This window comes from Rhincodon typus, chromosome 17 (assembly GCF_021869965.1).
Source record: "Rhincodon typus isolate 14 chromosome 17, sRhiTyp1.1, whole genome shotgun sequence".
NCBI lineage: Eukaryota > Metazoa > Chordata > Chondrichthyes > Orectolobiformes > Rhincodontidae > Rhincodon > Rhincodon typus.
In genome coordinates this window covers 52,683,587-52,691,648 of record NC_063348.1, presented here as the reverse complement: position 1 = coordinate 52,691,648, position 8,062 = coordinate 52,683,587, and positions in this window count along the sequence as shown.

Genomic DNA, 8,062 nt, shown 5'->3' with positions numbered 1-8,062 from the left:
AAGCATATTTTAATAAATATCATTTTCTTAAGAATTCTGCTAGAGACTCTGTTGTGATTGGAGCCAATGTGTACATGTAACTTGCAAAACTCTTGAAGACTTTGTCTTGATGTTTATATTAGCTGAAGAAACTTGGGACCACAATGTGAATCAGATGGTTTACCAGCAAAATGAAATACTTATAACACCGTTATCAAAATATTATTGATGCAGGGTACAGTCATAGAAAGTTGGAGCTTTGATATTATTACTACATGTTGCCAGTGCTTGGCAAGAAAGAAGTCTGCCCTCTTGTGATATATCGTAGTTGAATGAGATGCTGTGGTTGGGCATGGAGGATGGGGGTGGGGGGAGTGAAAATCTTAACACAATGTATAATATCCAGTAGAGGGTGTGAATGGGAAGGCTGCATCTCCAGGAGTATTAAACTAAAATGCAATACAATCTGTTTTCAAGTAGATTAGAGGCCATGGCCTCTATTTTTACATTTACTGAACTGAAGCAAGCAAAGTATTTTCTATCTTCTCTGTGCACTGGGGCAAGCCTGTAACAGATCAATACCATTTGCTTTATAAAGCACCAGAGTTGGATCTCAGTCAAACAATGTGAATTCCACAAGTAGAGTTTGAGAAAAAAAATGAAATAAAATATTATTGTAGATGGTGACTTACCCAGTGTAATAGCAAAAGGATGCTCTTTAATCAAACCTCTGAAAAAGGTAGCAAAAATAATAAAATGTTGCCTTTATAGTTTCTCTCTCCAGGTGAGGTGTATTCTCAGTATTTCCTGCATTTGTTAGCATTTCCTTTATTTGTGGAGTTTTTTTTTAATCCACGCTAGATATTTCTATTTGTACTGGTTTAGTTGTTTGACTGGAGTCAGCAACTATTAATAGTGAAAACATAGAAATCAAATTTCTTTTCCAAGGAAACATTGATTATTTCCCATTTATGGGCTTATTTGCAATTTGGAATTATTCTGTACCTCGTCCCATTGAGACAGGCAGCACACAAACTGATCCTTCCCCTTATGAATGATTGTCCAATCTGACGGACCATGGTCAGCACTGCAACAGGAAGTCCAGCACTACATGTGTTTAGCGCATGTTTCTATGAATCTGCATCACTTAAAGATACACTTCCCCTCTTAAGGAGGAGCTTCACTCTTCACGCTGCCGCTGGCTATCTGTGGTACAAGGGATGATATGGAGAGGGACAACAAACAAACAAGAGCAGGATTTACACATTTAAAGGTAAGGCCCTGGGGAGTGTTGTTGAACAGAGAGACCTAGGGATTCTTGTACATAGTTCTTTGAAAGTGGTAGACAGGGTGGTGAAGAAAGTGTTTGGCATGCTTGTCTTCGTTGCTCAGACCTTTGAGTGTAGGAGTTGTGTTGTACAGGATGGTGGTGAGGCCACTTTTGGAGTACTGTACATAGTTCTGGTCACCCTGCTATAGGAAGGATATTATTATATTGGAGATGGTGCAGAAGTTTTACCAGTATATCATCAGGACAGGCGGGTTTAAGTTACAAGGAGAGGCTGGATAGGTTGGGACATTTTTCATTGGTTGAGGGGTGACTTTACAGAGGTTTGTAAAATGATGAGGCGTATTGATAAAGCAAAGGTTTTTTTCCCTAAGTTTGGCATAGGGGAGTTCAAACTAGAAGAGAAAGATAGACCTGAGGGGTAACTTTTTTCGCACAGAGTGTGGTTCCCATGTGGAATGAACTGCCAGAGGAAGTGGTAAATGTAGGTACAGTTACAACATTTAAAAGATTTTTGGACAGGTAGATGAATAGGAAAGGTTTGGAGGAATATGAGCCAAATGCAGGCAAGTGGGACTTGTTAAGTTGGGAAACTTGGCCGGCATGGATGCATTGGACTGAAGAGTCTATTTCTGTGCTGTATGACTGTTTGTATCTAAATGGTGAAACAGGTGAGGGGGTTGGGGGCGGTTTCTTGGTTCTCAAGTGTGATGCTGGAGGTCTTAGATCTGGAGTTTGCCTGGAGGAAAGGGGCCATTTTTCCTATGGAGGAACAGGACATTAATTCCAAAATTGGAAACATTGAAATATAGAAAACTGGAGCCAGGATGGCCATTCACACCATCAAGCTTGCTCTACCATTCATTATGATCATGCCCGATCCTTTATCTTAACAACATACTGCTGCTTTCTCCCCATTCCCTTGATGTCTTGGGTGCCTCTGGGAGTAGGCAGCAAAATGGAAGGAATTCGCTTGTGTAGTCGAGATCATTTCACACATTTTTTAACTGGCATCTTTATCCCCCCTTGTGCTACCAACCTCTCACATTACTAAGGAACAATCCTGTACAGTCAGACTCAGGTGTAACATCCTGAGATTCCATCCCACCCTCGTAATGGATACCAGATGTTACACCCACTCCTCACAGCCTCTAATCATCTGCAACTATCACTGGCCCATTATCCCAATGCTTTGCAACACACTCACTGACATTCTTCTCCCCCTCCTGTTAGACAGTGACCCATAACGGCAGGAAGCCTAGGAGAACGGGAATGGGACAGGCACATTCTGTGACAGCTAATTCCACAAGAGGAGGCTGTAACGTCGTCATTGGTCCAGCTGTGAAAGAGGTCATCACGTCTGGTGTGAGCAGACGGTAAGTATCTGCCTGAAGGCCCTTCACAAACCCCACCTCACCCTTAATCCTCCACCTGGCGTCAAGTGCAAGCTGCAGATTGATGTGAGCATGAGTCTCCTATTTTCCACGCACCAGAGCTCTCTTTTGGACAAGATGCTGCAATCTAACGAGGAAGGATGGGAGCAACTCACCTCCAGCAAAGAAACGGCCTTCTCTGATCTGACGTACACAACTACTGATTCCAGTAAAGGCACAGTGTGTACACTCAAAGCTGACATAGAGTTTGAGACAGTACATGATGAACGGGAGAGATCTACAGCCAGAACAAGGCCAACAGGATGGTTTATTGGTGCCAAATACCAAGAGGGCAAAATCACAGATGTGTGATTCAGTTGAGGGCACTGATGGGGTGACCTGCTCTTTTGATGCCTTTAGTGACTATAGGCTAAGCAGCAAGGTGGAAGGCATTCACATGTACAGTTAACATCAGTGAATGTATGATTCAAATCGCATCTCTTCCCTGATTGTTAGAACCTGGCATCTCTCCCTCTCTCTCTCTTTCTCCAGTTGATATCTCCCTCGTTGGGTCTACGCAGCAAGAACGCATTCAAGAATTCATCCAGAATGTTTGATGGTTGGATAGTCCTACCAGACAGCCTGTGGCCACTGCCAAGGTGACCCTGCAAAGGGATCAACCTGCAGTTTAGCACAGGGTGTCTTGGAGCTCACCCTCTCTGATGTGGAAGATTCGACCAACTCCTTAATTTGTGAAATCAGCTGTGGTACAGCATCTGGTGACCAGGGTCTTACCTGTGATACACCATCTGGTGACCAGGGTCTTACCTGTGATACAGCATCTGGTGACCAAGGTCTTAGCTATCATTGCAGCAGCGTGGAATACACCCAACATCGCAACCCTGCCCTGGAAGCTAAGGCTGAGCTCATGGCATCCAGGCGTGGTACCAGGCAGGCTCAGATGGTTGGCACAATGGCTGTGAAAGTCAATGCCTAATGGGAAGGCCTGCAAATTCTTCGTGCAGTCCAGAAACCTACCCTCCAACAGATTATTAGGCTGGCAAAGATGCCACACGGATGAAGTGGAAATGTCTCTGTGGAACTCATACCTGCTGTCCTCTCAGAATGACAGCAATTTTGCTCCTGCCACTGCCGCTCTGCTAGAGCACTTGCTGTCACCTCTGAACCAACCAGTTTGGTCTACTGCTGCCCACATTGAGACATTGAAATTGGAAGTCAGGCCCTTGTTACCCAATACTCAAGGACCTTGTGTAAGTCCATTTGCATCAGCCACACTGGGAAACACTGTATGTGGAAATTAGACCAGGCAAAGGCAAGCAGAAAGGGAGCTGTGTATAGAATGGTTTGGCAATATTGGATGCATTGTAGAATAACGGCATTTTGGAAAGTTGGTGTATTTTGGAGAATTTTGACTCTGTGACATTGTAGGATGTTGCTGACATAGAAATGGAAGAATTATGGAGCCATAGTGGTGGAAGAATGATGTTCTAACAGATCTGGAATCTTATGAGCTTGTCACTCACAACTCTGCAGAATAAAGGATCCTGCACACTTCCTCGTGCCTCTTACTTGTGATGGCAGTCAATGGGTCCCTGCACCATTGAGAATCCCACTGTCCTGACAAAGGCATGTGCCCACTCACCACCCTGTTCAGAGAGTTGGTAATGAAAACTGGTCTCTTGGTGGACAGGATTTCCAATACTTCTAGTGGATGGGAAACTAGAATTACTCCCTGCTATAGGAAAGACGTTGTGAAACTTGAATGGGTTCGGTAAAGTTTTACAAGGATGTTGTCAGGGTTGAAGAGTTTGATCTATAGGGAGAGGTTGAACGGACTGGGACTATTTTCCCTGGAGCATTGGAGGCTGAGGGGTGACCTTATAGTGATTCATAAAATCATGAGGGGCATGGATAGAGTAAATAGACAAAGTTTTTTCCCTGACGTAGGGGATTCCAAATGGACAGGGCATAGGTTTAAGGTGAGGGGGAAAAGATTTAAAAGGGACCTAAGGGGCAACTTTTTCACACTGAGGGTGGTGTGTGTATGGAATGAGCTGCCAGAGGAAGTGGTGGAGGCTGGTATAGTTACAACATTTAAAAGGCATCTGGGCATCTACATGAATAGGAAGGGTTCAGAGGGATATAGACCAAATGCTGGCAAATGGAACTAGATTTGTTTATTGACACCAGGTTATAGCCAACAGGTTTATTTGAAAACACAAGCTTTTAGAGTCTCACTCCTTCTTCAAGTGTTAGTGAGGGAGGTAGTATCAGACACAGAATTTATAAGTAAAAGATCAATAGGTCACACCACTGATGAGGATGTATTAAACAAAACTAAGATGCTGTTAAATCTTTAATCAGTTAGAAGGTTTTAATTGATTAATATGTATATGTAAATCTCTCTCCAACACACACACTCACACACACACACACACACACACGAATCTATGGGATGAATTTGTATTTGCAGATATATTCTAATTTGTTCAAAAAACACACAATTTATAGACAATCAGTCAATGTGGTATTTTATAAATTCCTACTTTAGAAATAAAACCAGTTGGACTCTAAACCAAAACACAAACAGATTCCAAAGAAGGCCTAACGTGCATTGTCTGACCTAAAATGTCACCTTTTCTTTACACTGATAAAAGCTTTGGTCCACTCAGGGCAGTGACTTGAAAGCAATGCAGAGATTTACATATACGTATTAATCAATTAAAACCTTCTAGCTGATTAAAGATTTAGCACCATTTTAGGCTTGTTTAATACATCCTCATCAGTTGTGTGACCCTTTGATCTTTTCCTTATAAATTCTATGTTCTGTGTGCTTCTTTCTCACTTCACCTGACGAAGGGGCTACGCTCCAAAAGCTTGTGTTTTCAAATAAAGCTGTTGGACTATAACCTGGTGTCGTGTGACTTCTGACCTTATCCACCTCAGTCCAGTGCCAGCAGCAGGTCCACATCGTAGATTTATATAGGATGTCTTGTTGGCATGGACAAATTGAATTGAAAGGTGTTTTTTGGCCCGTACATCTCTGTGACTCTATGACTAAATAGGAGGGAAATTTCTAAGCAGAAAGCATAGCCTGGATGACATTTTAAAAAGAAAGGAACTATAATTGACAATGCAATTTGCAAGTTTGTAGGAGTTCTGTACCGTTATTATGATGGAGACAAAAAAACATTCTTGTGACTCATTGCAGATCAGTACGAAATAGCAAAATGCTTATAGATTTGGCATGTTTTCTGGTGCTGTGCTGCAATAATTTGTGGCTATAATTCCTGCGTAATGGTACATTAGTTTTTTTGTGACTCTGATTCCAAAGTAATACATTTACCATCTCAGCAACGCTATCATGAGATAACCTTGAGGGGAGCACAGCATTTTTATTTTTAAGGAGTCAGGAGAGAAAAGCAAAAGGAGAATTGACTCTGTCCGCCTCTTGCCAATGTCAAACCTCACTGGGGAATGCACTGGAAATTCCTGGAGACATCACAAAAGTTAAAAACTTTTTAAAAGTATGCAACGTTCTCCAATTTACCTGATTTTTATTTCCAGGTAGACAGAAAACACAGTCCAGATTTCTGTATTTAATGGGAGTTGCCACTTATTGCAAACAAGTAGACTGTAGCTACAGGCAAGCAACTGTGAACCATAATCTATAACTCTAAAAGTTAACATCCCTTATATACTCACTCTAATACATATGCACACACGTAGACTAGAAAAATATACGAGTGTTATGGATGGAGGTAAATAATGAAAGCAGTTCAGTGATCTTTGTTCACAGGAGATGGTTCTTGTGCTAGTCAGAACTTTGCCTCTTGGTCTTTCTTATCTGGTGCTTTTGCTGGTTTTTATGGGGCACAGCGTGGCTGGTTCATACTTATAAAAGGTCCATGACTAATTAATTAAAAGTAATGGCTCATAGCACCTGCTAGAAGAAACATAAACTGGTTTTCTTTAAGCTTTCTGTAGCTTTTACTTCAGAGAACAGAGAGAGCTCCTGGGTTTGTAGAGGTTTTAGGGTATCTACCCACAGCCCGAAGCCATTCGGCTGCTTGATAGCCAATCACATTGTCATCGGCATGCAGAAGGCCTTTTTCATTTTGAACCAGTCAGAAGTCCGCAAATCAATCAGCCACTTTAAATTACCAAAGCTCCGTCCTTACATAATCCCTTGGCTCCAGTTCATCTGCAGACTACACTTCAGCTACTGCTGGAACCAACCATTGTGTAAGAAGTGTTCACAATGAGTTGACGTTACTTGCTTTGCAGCAATCCTCAAGCAAATCTTGTATTTTTTTAAGCTGGTTCTTTTCCCATACCAGTCCCTGATTAAAAATACTGAAGAATAAAAAGACACAGCTTTTGCATCAACTGGTTACAAAATCAAATTAACAGAAATTTGACACCCAGTTGCCTGTCAATGCGAACAATGAACAATAAGGTGAGGATAGGAATTATTCATGTTGGACGTATTGTTGCATGGAACCACGTTACAGTGTCACCATGTGCCAGCAACTTACCCATCAAGCACCCTGCATGTCCTTTCAACCAAATGGCCATGTCTCAATGTCTAAGAGGATTAGACCACAGTCAAGACAAAGGGGATTGTCATCAATCAGAGGGTACCAGCATTATCAGTCAAGGGCAACATCCTGCCTTGACTAGGGGTTTGGACGTAGTGTGTCAGCTGCTTGGGGCCATCCAGGCTTTCATATCACTGCAGACCCACGGTCAGTCCTGCAGGACCAATTCAACCAGTCCAGAGATTAGCGGTGAGTCTGTAAGGGAGCTGGACAGAGAGCTATCAGGGGTCTGGTTGCTCAGCAATCAGGGCTGTTGCTCCCAGTCAGTTGTAGGATGGGGGTTGGTCTGTCACAGTCAGTACTCAGGGCCTGTTGACTGACAGTCAAGGTGGGGGTTATGTGCGGTCAGTGCTTTGTTGGGGATGTTAGCAAATTCAAATGTGGGGATTGGATGCTACCATGCAAAGGGGATTATAATTGTGAAGGGGGTTATTCAATGTAGAAGGATGGAAAACGATTACACATTGGAGAGAGCAAGCTATTGTGGAAGGGATGCCATTAACAGTCACCACACTGTGGCTTCTAGGAGGGAATGGGTGGGATGGGTGGGGGGCAGAGCATAACAATGTTTTAACAAAATCTAACGATGTTTGACCTGGGGTTTGAGGAGTAAAGAGGGGAGGTGAAAATTGAAGTAAAAGTGTCAGTGGGAAAATGGGAAGACTTAAACCTGCTGGGAATTGACAGGGAGTGCAAGGCAGCAGCTACACAAAGGAGTTGGAGTTGGGGGAGGGTTCATCTCGATTTTCAGGCTGAGCCTACAGCTCCTTCTGTCCTACGTTGCCTTCCAATCTCATTTG